This window comes from Mauremys reevesii, linkage group 7, assembly GCF_016161935.1.
Source record: "Mauremys reevesii isolate NIE-2019 linkage group 7, ASM1616193v1, whole genome shotgun sequence".
Classification (NCBI taxonomy): Eukaryota; Metazoa; Chordata; order Testudines; family Geoemydidae; genus Mauremys; species Mauremys reevesii.
This window is the reverse complement of record NC_052629.1, coordinates 77,366,504-77,383,073: the sequence shown is the minus strand read 5'-3', so window position 1 is coordinate 77,383,073 and position 16,570 is coordinate 77,366,504. Positions and strand designations below refer to the sequence as shown.

The 16,570-nt window shown below is 50.3% G+C and overlaps 1 protein-coding gene across 1 annotated transcript in view; it reads left to right on the top strand.

Annotated features, from left to right (window-relative positions):
• Positions 1-16,570, top strand: part of GNAI2 (G protein subunit alpha i2) — a 228,151-nt gene that overhangs the window by 176,422 nt on the left and 35,159 nt on the right. The window lies entirely within an intron of this gene.

Here is a 16,570-nt window from a genome sequence, read left to right as displayed (position 1 = left end):
TGCTGCATCACAAAGAAAGGTTTACAGTAGCCACATTCTGGGAAGGTGTTGGGAAGTCTGGGATATGAGTGGTTGGACTCAGACCACATAATGCAGTGTAAATGCTGGAGCCCCAGGCTGAGACCCAGGGTTCCACAATTCCTAATTCCCAGGGTTACAAATGAGTGTAGAAGCTCAAGCCCTAGCTTAACAAACCCAGGGTTTGCTAACTTGACTTCTACTGGTCCTGGGCTTACGTTGCAATGTAGACGTACCCCTAGAGTCTTCTAGGAGAAACAAGGGGGAGGACCTGAATTTCGAATGTGGTGAATAAAACAAGCTGAAACAGTTTTATCTGGGGAGGGAAACAACCTTCCCGGTCTCCTTATGTGTTATTGAGAAACAGACAATGGCCCAAGCCCAACTATGTTTCCTTTGCAGATTGCATTTAACTGGTTTCCCTTCAGCCCCACCCTCGATCTCATCTGAGATGGCCTATAGAATGAGATTTTTTTTTTTTGGGTTTGCCTCTCAGGCTTGTAACTCTACCACAAACCCAAACTTCTCCAGGGACTGGTTCTAGTGCCCCTGGGTGGGATGGTTCAGCCACATAGGAGAACAGAAGATAAACTACTGGGGAAGAATTTTGGTTAGCACATAAATACCGTGAGGCATTAGGCATGCAGGTCAAGTCCATGGGACTTGAACGAAGTCTTTGGGCTTGGCTACACTCAAAACTCCAAAGCGCAGCTGCGGGAGTGCTCCCGTGGCAGCGCTTTGAAGTGCGAGTGTGGTTGCGGCACCAGCAATGGGAGAGAGCTCTCCCAGCGCTGCAGGTACTCCACCTCCGCGAGGGGATTAGCTTATAGCGCTGGGAGCCGCACTCCCAGTGGTGGGGCACTGTTTACACTGGCGCTTTACAGCGTTGTAACTTGCTGCGCTCGGGGGGGGGGGGTGTTTTTTCACACCCCTGAGTGAGAAAGTTGCAGCGTTGTAAAGCGCCAGTGTAGCCAAGGCCTTTGTGACTTGAGCTTTAGGTTTTCTGCAGCGGCTCTTTCTTCCTAGCCCCCTTGATGGCAAGAAATAAGGTTTCCCAGGAGTTACTACAACCGCGTGCTTCATGGCAAGAGCCGTGGCTGTTCCAGGAGGCAGGCAGTGATGTGTTCCTGGGTGCCTGCAGTAGCAGCGTATTCTGTTACATGACGAGCACTAACTATTGAAGGACTAATGATAAAATCACAGGAGCTGGTAACATTGTCTCTGTCTATGCACTTGGCTACACGCAGCATGACTGGTGGAGTGATCTAAAATCAGTTTAGCGAAACCAGTGCAAAAGGCTATATGGACACTCTTAAATAGATACAAACTTGTCAAGTGGTATTAATAATACCACCTAGCTCTTATCTAGCACTTTTCATTCATAGATCTCAAAGTGCTTACAAAGGAGGTCAGTATCATTAGCTCCCCTTTATAGATGGGGAAACTGAGGCACAGGGTGAAGTAGTGACTTGCCCAAGATCACCCTGCAGGCCAGTGGCAGAACCAGGAATTGAACCAGGTCCCTATGCACATAGGTTACTTAGCTTAAGTCCATTAGGAGCAGATTGGCTTATTTCAGGTTAGCTTCATTCTTACACTAAAATAATAGTCTACACAGGGTTTGCACTGGTTTAACTAAATCCATTTAAAGAACAATTGAAATTAACATGGTGCAATTTTTGTGCATCACAACGGCCTGTCTTGCCCCCATCACCAGGGTTTCTGGCAGTCTCACACACGTTGAATTTATCCTCTCACCATCCTGAGAATCTGTGTCATCCCTGTTTTACAGATGGGCCGTTAAATTGCTCGGAGGATGAGGTGTTTGTCCAGTGTCTGTCTGTCTCTCTGGAATCCCAGTCCAGTGCCGTAGCTGCCAGTCCAGCCTTTCTGCTGCTGATTGGTCACAGGACTTTTAAAAAAAGTTTGCATGGGAGAAATTTGCATCACGCTGGCCTATTGGAGGGCAATCCAGTGTGGGTGTGTGTAGATACATAAATCGAATGCATTTGTTTCAACTTATCCCTGAGGAGATTTACTGAGGGCAAGTCTACATTACAGCACTACCTCGGCACAGCTGCACTCTGTCTGGTGAAGATGCGCTAGGCCAATGGGAGAGCACTCTCCTGTTGGCATAATTACTCCACCTCGGTGAGAAGCAGAAGCTATGTCGTCAGGAGAGCATCTCCCACCAACATAGCGCCGGTGTGGACAGCATGAAACTTGTGGGGGGGTGCTTTTTCACATCCCTGAGCGCCGTAAGTTAGATCAACTTCAGTGGTAGGGTAGAGCTGCCCTGAGTAAGTTCATCTTCCTAAGGGATCCATTGACTCAGTAATTACTTGTGACATACAACTCAGATGCATAGCTCTCTTAACTGCACATAGACGCCCAGCATACACAGCCCTGATTTCCAAAAGCCCAAAATGCAGTATCCAAAAGCTAGGCCAGTGATTGCGCTCTAGATTCCAAATAGAAGAGTGAGGGTGGTAGACTTGAGGGAGCAGGATTCCAGACTCTGCTGCCGCTGACTCACTACACGACCTTGGGCAAGTCACTTCAATATCTCCATGCCTGTCTTCCCATGAGTAGAATGAGGACATCTATCTACTTTGCAGATGGGGAGGAATGGTATTACGAGGATTAACATGTGTGGGAGATCCCCCGAGGAAAGACGCAGTACAAGCAGCTTGTCTACATTAGAGTTAAGCAGTAGTGACCGCTTTCACACAGCAAGGCTCTGAGTGTGACCTCCTCTTATAATTAAAAACGAGGGGGGTAATTAAATTAAACGAGGGCTTGGGGCTGTCAGCAAACATCCTCTGCAGGCTGTGGGATTTTTGCTTTGGTGTGCTGGGCGTTTGTCTCTGCGCTTGTCATGTTAAACAGAGTGCAGTAAAAGTTCCATCTGTGGATGTCTTGCAGGGTTTGGTTTTTCATTTGATGATTGGCAAATAATCTCAGAATTCTAGGACTGAGCTGTGATTCTCCCTGTAATGGAAAGGGAGAGACAGAAAATACTAGACAAAACTAGGATTAAAGTCTTTCCATTTCATTTTTTTCTATCTGTAACCCTGTTTTTTCAACTGTTCCAGCTTAAACAGAGTCCTGCATTTAGTCAGGATCATTCCCAGTCTTAACCCTTCTTTTGCTCAGTCAACATCACATGGTTAAGCTCTTAAAGGCCATGTCTACACTAGCACTTACTTCGGCAAAACTTTTCTCAGAGGTGTGAAAAAAACACCCCCATGAGCAACGTAAATTTTGCCAGCATAAGCGCTCGTGTGCACAGCACTGTGTTGACAGGAGATGCTCTCCCGCTGACACAGCTACCGCCAGTCATTGAGCTGGTTTTATTATGCTGACAGGAGAGCTCTCTCCCGTTGACATAGCGTGGCTACACGAGTGCTCTTACAGCGTCACAGCTGTATCTGTGCAGCTGTGCTGCTGTCAGCTTGTAAGTGTAGACCTCGCCTAAGTCAGGATATCCTCCAGGGAGATTTGGATGACCTTGTAAACTGGAGTATTAGTAACAGGATGAAATTCAATAGTGAGAAGTGTAAGGTTATGCATTTAGGGATGACTAACAAGAATTTTAGTTATAAGCTAGGGACGCACCAGTTGGAAGTAACGGAGGAGGAGAAGGACCTAGGAGTCCTGGTTGATCGTAGGATGACTATGAGTAGGCAATGTGATGTGGCCGTTAAAAAAGCTAATGCGGTCTTGGGATGCATTAGGCGAGGTATTTCTAGTAGGGATAAGGAGGTGCTAGTCCCGTTATATAAGGCGTTGGTGAGACCTCATTTGGAGTATTGTGTGCAGTTTTGGTCTCCCATGTTTAAGAAGGATGAATTCAAACTGGAACGGGTACAAAGAAGGGCCACTAAAATGATCCGAGGAATGGAAGGCCTGTCGTATGAAAGGAGACTTGAGGAGCTCGGTTTGTTTTCCTTAACCAAAAGAAGGATAAGAGGAGATATGATTGCACTCTTTAAATATATCAGAGGGATAAATACCAGGGAAGGAGAGGAATTATTTCAGCTCAGTGCTAATGTGGACACGAGGACAAATGGATATAAATTGTCAGTCAGGAAATTTAGGCTTGAAATTAGACGAAGGTTTCTAACCATCAGGGGAGTGCAATACTGGAACAGCCTACCGAGGGAAACAGTGGGGGCGAAGGACCTCCATGACTTTAAGATTAAGCTAGATAAGTTTATGGAGGAGATGGTATGATAAGATAACGGGCTTAGTCAATAGGTCAATTAAGTGCCACACTGGTAAATAGTACAATGGGTCAATGATATGATATTCTTAACCTTTTTCCAGAGGGTATGGCTGGAGAGTCTTGCCCGCATGCTCGGGGTTCAGCTGACCGCCATATTTGGGGTCGGGAAGGAATTTTCCTCCAGGGTAGATTGGCAGTGGCCCTGGAGGTTTTTCGCCTTCCTCCGAAGCATGGGGCAGGGGTCGCTTGCTAAAGGAGTGGGTGGATCGGCTTATGTGGCCTGCATCTTGCAGGAGGTCAGACTAGATGATCATAATGGTCCCTTCTGATCTTGAATTCTATGATTCTATGAAGTCTTGTAAATTACACCCCTCAAGGAGGGACTTATTTCTCTGCTGTTGTCTTTACCCTTAACAATGGGCAAGATAGGAGAGGAATCCCAAAAGGATTGGATGTCTATCTGGTAGATAAGGATTTTCCTGGAAGGGATCTAAGCCCTCCAGATTCAGGGCTACAGCAGCCTGTAGCTTATGATGGAATAGGAAGAAACTTCCTGGTGGGGAGGGTATCCCATAATAGTCACTTCAGACTTTCTTACTTACCAAGATTGTGGTGAATTCTCCATCACTTGCCATTTTTCAATCACGACTGGATTCTTTCTACAAGATCTATTCAAACGAATAATTCAGGGAAGTCTTGTGGCCCGTGTTATACAGTAGGTCAAACCAGATGATCATGGGTTGTGTCACTGGGCACAAAGTGAGCATTCAGACATCTGATCTCTTGTGGTTCGGAGAGAACCTACCTCTTCTCAATCCAGCCACATGGGACTTGTGGAGCAAAATGCCTGTCCGTCCGTATCCATCTGATGTCTCCTGTCCAACACTCAGGTTGGAAGTTTCTTGGGGCAAGGCCCATCCTTTTGTTGTGTGTTTGTACAACACCTGATACAGTGGGTGTGGTTCCTAGGTGCTATGATAATATGAATAATAAGTAACAGCAGCAGCATACTGGGCAGAGCTGGGCCCAAGGGGGATAGGAAACTGAAAGCTTCAGTTGAAGGCTTGGGTTGCAAAAGGCACTAAAAAGAAGAAATGTCTGTCGTGCCTGCGAGGCACCAGGATAACCACAGGTGTTGGGAAATCCAACCGACAGCCTGGAACCTCAGTGCTGGCATGTGACATCATTTCAGCCTCCTCGTGTATCCGGCAAGACACGCCCCATGGCCAGCTCCTGCATTGAAACGTATTTGAGGCTTCACCTCCAGGACGAGTGGCCAGGGGGCAAAAAAGTCATGGATCTGAAGGGGAAATGGTGGTTATAGCGAGAACTTGCTCAGACCAGGAGACACTGGGAGTGTCGGAGAGGGAAATGCTTCAAAGTAAAGCTACGGCTTATGAGTGGAAGTACCCCGTGTCCCAGTTCAAGGATTCTTGTGCATTATACAAGTTCAGTTGCAGAGTCTGTTCTGTAATTTCTTGGTTTGTGCTACAGCAGTGTTCATTAGCAAAAACACAGTGCAATATATAGGGGAGATCCGGAGAGGTAGGTTTTAGATGTAGTATTAGCTATGTCTTGTTCTTAGCTATGTACTTGGCGTAGCACCGTTTACGTACATTTACGTGGGGTAGTGCTGTACCACGCTGCTAGAGCCTCAGAGTTGTGTATCTAACTGTCAAGAGTAGGCAGGAACTCTCTGTTGCTAATGAGTTTAACAGGCACTTATACATGACAATGATGGGCAGCAGTATAAAACCCTAAGATGGAAGTATGCAGGTGGTGTTTATGCAGTGTATAAAGCAAAAGCCCCCTTTGTTGATATGATAGAGTAGCTCTTGGTGGTCTGCCTGCTTTGTTCTGGGAGCCTTCAAATGGCTCACAGGCGAAGGCTCATCACACTGACGTGTCTAATCAGATTTGTTCCATATTCCTTATTACTTGCACATGTGGGGGTTTCCTTAGCAGCGTGATGCATTTCTGTGCTGCTCTTGGGCCTGTTAGCACAGGGCCACGAATCCAGGGATTAGCTGTATTACCAAAGGGACAGGGTTCAAACCAAAATGGATTCTGTTCCTCTAGACGGCCCTTGGAAGACCCTGTCTGGAATCAGGTGCGTGCAGTCAGAGGGGGAATGTGGCACTGTCACAGTGTGCAAGATGCACGCTGGATCCCATCCAGGGTGTTGAGTGCAGTACCGGTCGCTGTTGCATTGCCCAGGAGGGGGGAAGCAAAGGTGATAACGCCCCTGAAGGATCTTGATGATGAGTTAGTCTTACTAGCAAAGAGGAGAAGGAAAGCAGGTGTCCCAGGTGGTGAGGAGAGTTGGTAGAAACCAGTTATTTCTCTCTGGTGATGGGTTTGAGGACAGAATTTTCTAGCCTTTTCAATGGCCTCAGTTCAAATGAATGCCTTGCTCTGCCCCAGGCCTGGTGAGGTAGGGCAGTATCAGCTCTGTTTTACACATGGGAAACTGAGGCACGGGGACTCCATGGCTTTCCCAAGGTCAGGCAGAGAATCTATGGCAGAACCGGGAGATGACCCCACTCAATGTTTTCACCATCAGATTATCTTTCCTTCCTAAACATGGGCTTGCTCAGAACCACTTCCTGCCACTGGAGGAGCCGTTCCTGGGGAGAGCCTTGGAGCACAATGGGAGAAATGAGTTCCAGAAGCTCAGCTCCAGTTCTGGCAGATGAGGGAAATAGAAGGGGCTGTCTAGGCAGGAAGGTTAAAATGGGGCCCCAGCTATCAGCTTGTTGTGACGTTGGGCAGCTTCCGATGCTGTCTGAACTGAACACGTGTGGTGGCCGCTCATATTATTAGCATCACCAGGGCCTGTCTCTATACAGTTTGTGATTCATGATCTAGGGCTTGTTCCTAAATAGTTGTGAATGTGACTGTCAAATTCTGGCTCCAACAAATAAATACTGACACCAGAGGCTGTGGGTCAGGGGCTAGATGGAGCGATGACCAAGGCCAGATCTACATTACGGTGTCTGCCGGCAGAGCTGTGCCAGGCAGGGTGTGAAGCAGTCCAACCATCATAGCTGTGCCAACGGAAGGCCCTAGTGGAGATGCAGCTTTGCAGTCAGGACTGTGCTTTCACCAGTGGAGCTTGATTAGCTCGTGGGAGTTGGTTTTACTATCCAGGGACAAAGTGCAGCTTTCCCCAGTGCAGCTGCGCCCACGCTAGGAGCGTTGCCAGTATAGCTGTAATGGTAAAGCACGGCTAGTGTGTGTATAGCCAAGACAGCCTGAGCTGTGAGGCACAGCAAGCGATTTAGCTCTGCAAATAAGCCACCTTAATCGTCTTTCTTTTCCCAGGGCTTGTTGTTTGCACACAGCTAATAGGACAGTGACAATAATCCGGTATCTCTTTGCATCCAGCGATAAGCACAGGGCAAAGGCTGTGTTTCTTTGCATGATCTTGCATAAGCTTTTCTCAGCCGAGCAGGAGTCCAGGAGCCCTCCGCCCTTCCTTGCTTTGTTGTGCTGGTGTTACGTAGAAAGTCTGCCTGGCCCGCGGCAGGGAACTTGTAGCTGTGCAGGAAGGAACCCAGTAATGCTCATGATAATGGAACGGCTCTATGGGAGGGCTGCAATCAGAACAAATTGGCAGGCACAGTGTGTGCTGGCCGTGCCCAGACAGTCCCGCACGTGTGTGGGTTCCCGCAGACTCCTCTCCCAGCCGCCAGCATTGCAGAAAAAGCTCAGTTCCTGCCAGGAGCAGCTAAGAGACGCTAAAGATCCCCATGGTGAGGGAACTGCATTGATCGTCCCGGATAAACTCTTCAAATCTGGATGTGGCCGCAGCGTCAGGATTGATTCATTGGTTATTGATTTGTATTGCCAGGGGTAGGAAGGATAGGCTAGTGGGTAGGGTGTGGCACTGAGACTGGGGTTTGATTCCTCGCTGTGCCACAGGCTTCCTGGGTGACCATGGGCCTGTCTACCCTGGGGAAGGGTGGCTGGGATAGCTTATCCTGATTTCCCCAAACAAAATAAGCCATAAGCCCTCTTTCACCAGTGTAACTGTCTGCACGAGGCCTTTGTCAGTACTGAAATGTCACCCTCCCTGCAAGCAACATAGCTCTACCGACAAACTTTTCTAGTGTAAGCCTGGCTTAATTATTCCTGGTCTCATCTCCATGTCTGTACAGTGGGGATAACAGCACTGCCTTGCCCACAGGTATGCGGGGGTGGTGTGACGGGTTGGATCACAGAAACCCCCTTGGGAGCTGCCACCCAATGTGCAAAGACTACTCCTGCTCCTGTTTTCCCTGCCAGCTCAGGACTCCAGCACCCTGTCTTGCTGAGCCAGACATGCCCGTCTGCTCCAACAAAGACTCAGGGTCTGAATTACTTGCCCCAAAGCTTCAGGTTTACCTGAAAACAGCTCACAGAAGTGTGCTTGTCTTTAGCACCCAGATGCCCAACTCTCAGTGGGGTCTAAACCCAAATAAATCCGTTTTACCTCATAAATTGTTCGCCCTCTATAGCACTGATAGAGAGAGATGCACAGTTGTTTGCTCCCCCAGGTATTAATACATACTCTGAGTTAATTAATAGGTAAAAAGTGATTTTATTAAATACAGAAGGTAGGATTCAAGTGGTTCCAAGTAGTAACAGACAGAACAAAGTAAGTCACCAAGCAAAATAAAATAAAACATGCAAATCTATGTCTAATCAAACCGCATACAGATAATCTCACCCTCAGAGATGCTTCATTAAATTTTTTTCTCAGGCTGGACCCCTTCCAGGCCTGGGCACAATTCTTTCCCCTGGTACAGCTCTTGTTCCAGCTCAGGTGGTAGCTAGGGGATTCTTCATGATGGCTCCTCTCCTCCCTTTGTTCTGTTCTACCCCTTTATATATCTTTTGCATAAGGCGGGAATCCTTAGTCCCTCTCTGGGTTCCCACCCCCTCCTTCTCAATGGAAAGACACCAGGTTAAAGATGGATTCCAGTTCAGGTGACATGATCACATGTCACTGCAAGACTTCATTGCCCACTTGCCAGTACACGCTTATACAGGAAGACTCACAGGTAAAACACAGCCATCTGCAGACAATGGTCCTGGTTAATGGGAGTCATCAAGATTCCAAACCACCATTAATGGCCCACACTTTGCATAATTACAATAGGCCCTCAGAGTTATATTTTATATTTCTAGTTTTATATACAAGAATGATACATTTATACAAATAGGATGATCACACTCGGTAGATTATAAGCTTTGTAATGATACTTTACAAGAGACCTTTTGCATGAAGCATATTCCAGTATGTTATATTAGGTGGTAAAATCCATAGATGTCTCTGAGGCTTTGGCTACACTTGCAAATTTGCAGCGCTGCAGCAGGGTGTGAAAACACACCCCCTCCAGCGCTGCAAATTGCGGCGCTGCAAAGCGCCAGTGTGGTCAAAGCCCCAGTGTGGTCCGTTATTCCCCACAGGGAGGTGGAGTACGTACAGCGCTGGGAGAGAGCTCTCTCCCAGCGCTGGTGCTTTGACTACACTTAGCGCTTCAAAGCGCTGCCACAGCAGCGCTACCGCGGCAGCGCTTTGAAGTGCTAAATGTAGCCACAGCCTTAGTCTCACAGGTACTATGGAGATAGGGGCCATAAAAGTAAGGCTGCGGGTTTGTCACAGAAGTCATGGATTCCGTGACTTCTGCAGCGGTCAGTGTGCCTGGCCCTCGGGCAGCTCAGGTGCAGTCTCGGGCCACTCTCCCCCACCGCCCAGCAGCAGAGTTTGGGTGTGGGAGGGGGCAGGGGGTTGGGTCATGGGATGAGGTGAGGTAGGCTCTGGGCAGCACTTACCGGGGGTCTCCCAGAAGTGGCAACATCCCCTTTGCTCAGTTGCTAGGCGGGGGCGTGGCCAGGCAGCTCTGCGCGCTGCCTCCGCCCAGGGTGCTGGCTTCACATCTCCCATTGGCTGGGGACCACGGCCAATAGGAGCTGCGGAGGCAGTGCACAGAGCTGCCTGGCCATGCCTCTGCCTAGCAACTGAGCAAAGGGGATGTTGCCACTTCTGGGAGACCCCCGGTAAGTGCTGCCCAGAGCCTACCTCACCTCATCCCATGACCCAACCCCCTGCCCCCTCCCACACCCAAACTCTGCTGCTGGGCGGTGGGGGAGAGTGGCCCGAGACTGCACCTGAGCTGCCCGAGGGCCAGGCACACTGACCGCTGCAGAAGTCACGGAATCCATGACTTCTGTGACAAACCCGCAGCCTTACTTTTATGGCCCCTATCTCCATAGTACCTGTGAGACTCAGAGACATCTATGGATTTTACCACCTAATATAACGTAACTGGGATATGCTTCATGCAAAAAGTCTCTTGTAAGAAGGGGAGGTGCGGAGCCAGGTAGGGAGCCTGCCAGCCCCCCAGCACCAGCGGGGGTCCCAGGCTGCGTGCTTCCACCCAGCCCCATGCCCCCAAGTTTTAGTCAGGGATATATAGTAAAAGTCATGGATAGGTCACAGGCTCAGAGTTACTGCCCGTGACCTGTCTGTGACTTTTACTAAAAATACCCATGTCTAAAACGTAGCCTTACATATAAGTAACTGGATGGTGTAGAGTCCCAGCCGAGCTGGGATCAGTGGGCGCTGGATGCCTAACTCCCTTAGGAGCCTTTAACTTCCCGACAGTGAGAGACTGTCCATGCCTCCAAGAGTTACCAGTGAAATAGATGAGCCAAAGGCTGGGAGACCAGGACAGCCTGTTCCGCCCCCTCCCTCCCTGGTGGTCGCTGCTGCTCTGGTGAAACATTAGCCTGCCAGAGCTTCCTTTGGGAGGGACACTGGATCTCCCCAGCACCCATCCCCCTCACTGGAGGGTTGCCTTAGCATAGGCGCTGACTCTGTGGATGCTCTGGGGCTCAAGCACTTGGGGGCACCGCTGTTCAGCGGCTGGGGGAGGCACTTGGGGGAGGGTGGAGAGCAGTGGGTGGAAGCCTTGCGGGAGGGATTGGAGCAGAGTGGGAAGAGCCAGAGTGAGGGCAGGGTCTTGAGGGAAAGGGCGGAGTGGTGTGGCAAGAGGTGGAGCGAGGACAGGGCCCTGGGGGAAGGGGCAGAGTGGGGTGGGACCTTGGGGCGGAGTCGGGATGGAGCATCCCCCGTGGGGGGGGAAATATAAAACACGGTGCCTATGTGCCCTAGTCTTTAAGGTGCTGGTAGGGTTGCAAGTCTTCTAATAGGCATCCCGTGGGGGTCTCCAGGAAGGGGCGGTGCCAACAGATTACAAGACCCTGCTGTCTGGATCCGCCAGCGTATCTAGGCTGCTGTTGCCTTGGCAGCACTTCACTTCATCTTGTTAAGTGGGGAAAGTGCTGCACCCTCGGCCCCCTTCCCCAGCAGGGCTCTTGGGCTGCATTGCCTCTAGCACGGAGCTGCCTCCAGCACTGTCCACGCAGTGGTTAGTTCCCCCGCGGCTGGCTGAGCTGCAGCATTCCTTGCATCACTTTCCCCTTTGTCGTGGTGTTGGGGCTCCAACACAGGGCGCACGAGGGTAACTCACCTTGCCAAGGATCATAGAATATCAGGGTTGGAAGGGACCTCAGGAGGTCATCTAGTCCAACCCCCTGCTCAAAGCAGGACCAATCCCCAGAGAGATTTTTTTTGTCCCAGATCCCTAGAGAACAAAGGGGCCCCTCAAGGATTGAACTCACAACCCTGGGTTTAGCAGGCCAACGCACACTCAAAACACTGAGCTATTCCCCTGTGGCCCTGGAACTAGCAAATCTTTACTGCGAGTGCAAAGCAGCAGCCGCCAGGAGAGACTTAAGCTGCCACAAACTTTACTCTGAGTTCAGGCCTTATCATCTCAGCAGCCCAGGCTAATGCATTGTTTGTGTAGCACCAAGCAGCGGGTGGCTGGAAATGGGGCTTGTTGGCCCTCCAGCCAGCTAAGGAATCACTTCAGGGACTCAGCGGGTTAAGGACACTCAGCGGGTGGGAAAAGGGAGTTTCTGATCTCTAACCCGATGTGGCAAATCCTATCCCAGCCAAGCCAGGAATCCTCATGAGCGCCTGGTCCCTAGTGGGAGAGGAGGGCGGGGAAGTGGGGAGGTGTACGAAAGGCCACAATAGCAGTTCAGCTTGTGCAGCCCCAGCCCTGCCTCTGGCTTTTGCTTCCTGTTTTTGTATTGTGAGGCTTAAAGAGTTTCCGGCTGTTTTTGAGCAGCCAGCTCATTTGCATGGTGCGGTCAGGCCTTTCTTTTTAAAGAACAGTGAGTGTGTTGGAGCTATGCCCTTGGAGTGGGGTGATGCTCCGGCTTTGGGCAGGACTTGCATCCCCTCCTGTGGGGATCTCTGGGGCTAGGAGGGTGCAGAGAACACGCGGTGTCTTCCTGTAGGCGCACCTGCTCACTGGATTGAAGATCAGAAAAAATCTGGGGGTCAGATGTGCAGCTGGTGTAAATCAACATCACTTTATGGTCTTCGCTGCTGAGCTACTGGCTAGTGCCACTGGCTCCCTACCTGGCACTGGTATTTCAGGCTCCCCTTTGATCCCTTGTCTCACCCTTTCACATTAAGTGTGTTCCCCTAGTGGCTCTGTGGCCAGTCCCCTCCCATTTGTACACAGGTGCTCTATCCCACAATGATCATGGCGTGCTCACCGCCAGGAGCTTGGGGAGTGGAGCAACTCACGTGGAGGCCGGGTGCATGCACGGCAAGGAGCTGGTGTCTACTGCGTAATCCAGCCAGCTTCAGGGTAGGGACCTGTGTTTGGAGGTTAGCGTTCCAGTCTTCGGTCCCTACCAGAGGTCTAGCTTTAAATGTGGTTTCCGGCAGGCTCCAGACCTGAGGCTTGGACATCTTGAGTTTTCTCTGAGATGAGTGTGTCCAGCACCTGCCAGCTTTCCCATGCATGTCCTGGAGCATGTGCCTCTGGCAGAATGAGGGACGGGCAGCATGGCTGAGCCTCACCTATGCAAATGTTTGCAGGTGACAGGATCTCCTTGGGCCATGCTGCAGCTGATCAGGAGGCGAGGCCTTTCACATGCTCCTTGGTGTGGGCCTGAACTTGGGACTTGTCCCTGCTTCGCTGCAAGCTGATCTCTGCTGGAAGCACAACACCATCTTGTCACACGAGCTGCTGCGGCTTCCATTCCCCACCTCTTGAAGAGCAGGCTTTAAAAACTCCCAGGGAAGGGAAATGGGTGTTAATTAGCACAGCGGGAAGGTGAGGAGCTCTCCTGCGGGTAGGTGTCTCTTTGTGATTTCCCCAGGGACGGCTGTACACTGTGTAAATTACCATGTAATAACTGCCCTGGGGATTCACCTGCCATTCCCCAGCCTGGTCCCCTTTGTTCTCTGTGATGGAGGGGAATCTGTCATCTCAAAGCTTAGCTCTGGCCAGATTAAGGTGCTGCAAATCCCCTGATTAGCATGGTTCTAATTTGCTTAAAGGATGCTTGTTTGTAATAACTCAATTAAGCAGCTGATTTGGGGCAATGTAAACTCTCGCTGACCTCCCAGGCAATGTCGTGGGCAGGATTCCTGTGCCTGCGACACCGAATGTTCAAAGGTGCTGCTGTGCTCTGATGCTGCTTTTGTAGACTGCTTGCTAGACTGAGTCCTCAGTAACTGCCAGTGCTACATAGAGCTCAGACTTGTCTCCAACGGCTTTGAAGCACAGAGAAAGGACTGGCCCTGAAGTTTGCTTAGCAGATGAAAGTTCTGTAGATACATTATGCCAGACTGCTGGAGCTGGTGGTCACAGTAGAAGTACATAAGGTCAGAGCGTAGATGTGCAGGCTTGATCCTGCTGGGGGCTCTGATTTGTGCACCACACCCATCCGGAGCCTTTGCTTTAAAACCCCACAGTTCCAATCTGCTGCGCTGAGACAGCATGTCTGCCTCTCCCTTGTCACCTCCTCTGGGAGTACCAGGGCTTCCCATGCATTCGACAGGGCTACAGCTCCATGTGTAATCTGCTGTCCTCTCTGTGAGATGGCCTGGATTAATGCCATTTTCATCAGTCATTGTACAAGTCTCAGCTGAGAGAGAAAGCATTGAGCTAGGTTTCTGTCACAGACTGCTCCCTCTACTGGAAAGATCATGACTCTAAAGAGTGACTTACACTAAATCGAACAGCCAACACTTGATCAGGATCCCCAAAATGTCACCAGTGGTGCACTGAATCACCCTTCCCTGTCATTCAGAGGGTTTGTCTGCACTGCAGTTGAGTGGTGAGATTGCAGCACATGTAGACATGCCCACGCTAGCTTTGATCTAGCCAGCACAAGTAACAGTAACAGTGAGGCTACAGCTGTATGGGCTCGCCTCGCCCACCCAAACCCCTCTACATCCTTGAGTGGCCCCTGCCTTTCACTACTATTGTTACTCGAGCTAGCTTTGCTCTAGCTCAGAGGTCTAGTCTCCATTCAGGGGGTTCGTGGATAGTTCCCGCTAAGGTGCGCACCTGCGTGGCTGCACATGAGAGAATGAAAGGCCACCCATGCAGGCGTGGCTCCACTAATTAGGTGCCTGGACCCTGGAGAAGATGCACATGTAAGGTGAGGTGGTGGCCTTGGGGGAAATAGGTGGTAGGTGAGAGGGAGCAGTGGGGTGAGAAGAGGGGGTGCGGAATTTGGGATGTGCAGGGCTGTGGTGGCCAGAGAAAGAGGTGACTTTCCCCAGTTCCAGGGCTGCAGCTGCCGGGGAGAGACGGCCCTCCTTCCCAGCCCCAGCTTGGGGCTGCCGTGGCGGGGGAGAGAGGACACATCCATTGCATTAGAAAGATAAGACTACTGACATTAAAATATAAGTTGTGTGCTTTTATTTGTAGAACAAAAAAATGTTTATTAAGGTTTTTTTTTATAGTGCTTTTATCCAAAGCACTTTACAACAGTTAGCTAATGGTACAAACAACATTTGGAAAGATCATTAAGTGGTCCGCCAAGATCCTCAGCAATTTTCAACTGGTCCGCGAAAAAAAAAAATTTGCGAACCACTGCTCTAGCTAGATCAGAGCTAGCATGGGTCTGTCGACACATGCTGCAGCCACGCCTCTCATTGTGGTGTAGGTATCCCCAGAGGTGCAGCCTGGGTGGGCTGTAGGCCCCAGCATGGAATGCTCTGCCTTGATCTGAGCAGCCTAGACGCAGGGCTTGCCAGGACATGTGGATTCAGCACCCCACATCTCTATTGCTAGGGGGTGGGGATTATGCTTAGTTAAAGACTTAGTCTGGGGGGGGAGCTTTGAATCGCGCCAGGAACGGTAAAGGATCGTCACACTCTTGGTGTTTTGGGGGAAGCCGCTCTTTGCCTCTTGTCAGTCCTTCTCCCGGCTCCTCCAACAGGCCCCTGCATGCAGTGAAGGCCCTGTGAACTCCATCCCAGGGCCCACCAGTGAGGGCTGCGTGCTAGAGGCAGAAGGGGTAGGGAGCATTTGCTGATCATCCCCAGCTGACAATGGAAGCAGAGTTGCCCCATCAGGGTATTTCTGCCTGGACTGCAGCACTGCTGCCCCGTCTCCTCCCCTACCCCAGCACCTCCCTCTTCCTCCCAGGATGGAGGGGTTTGTGTTTTTGACTATAAATGGCGGACAGCCATCAATTGTTTCCGCTTTCTGTGTGGTTTGTTGCCATAGTGATGAATACTTTCCTTTCTCATTTTTTTCCTGAGAGCAGCACCGTATCAATGCAGCTCCATAGCTGTGATTAGCTCAGAATGGGGTGGGGGAAAACAGCACTGCCCTGAGCACGAGACAGGATCTGCTTCCCCAGAAAAGCTCCAGTTATACCCAGGCACCATACTTTACCCAGCTGGGAGCAAGGAAATTGACAAGGGTGGCAGAATCATGCTGCAGAACAGCATAACACAGTAATGGGGCACAAAACCCCCACCCTTATGGGGCATGTTTTCTGAATGATGCAGCCCTGGCCCTTTGGTTTGATTGTACCAGCCTCATTATTTCAGTAGCTCAGAAGGCCTCTGACGGGTTTCAATGAGGAGCAAAATTATTTAGCTAGTGCAGATGACTCCCACTAGTGAAAGTACTGAGTAAAAATGCAGGAGGAGCCAAAGTTCAGCCTATACATGCAGCCCCCAGCCTGCCTGGACTACACATCCTAGCATGCAGTGTTCCACCTTGATTGAGGAGCCTGCTACACTGAATGCTGGGACATGCTACAGGCTGGGGACTGACTGGCTAAGCAGCAGTTCTGTAGAAAAGGACCTGGGGATTACAATGGACAAGAACCTGAATATGAATCAGCAGCGTGCCCTTGTTGCCAAGAAGGCTAATGGCATATTGGGCTGTATTAGTAAGAGCATTGCCAGCAGATCGAGGGAAGTGATTATTCTCCTCTATT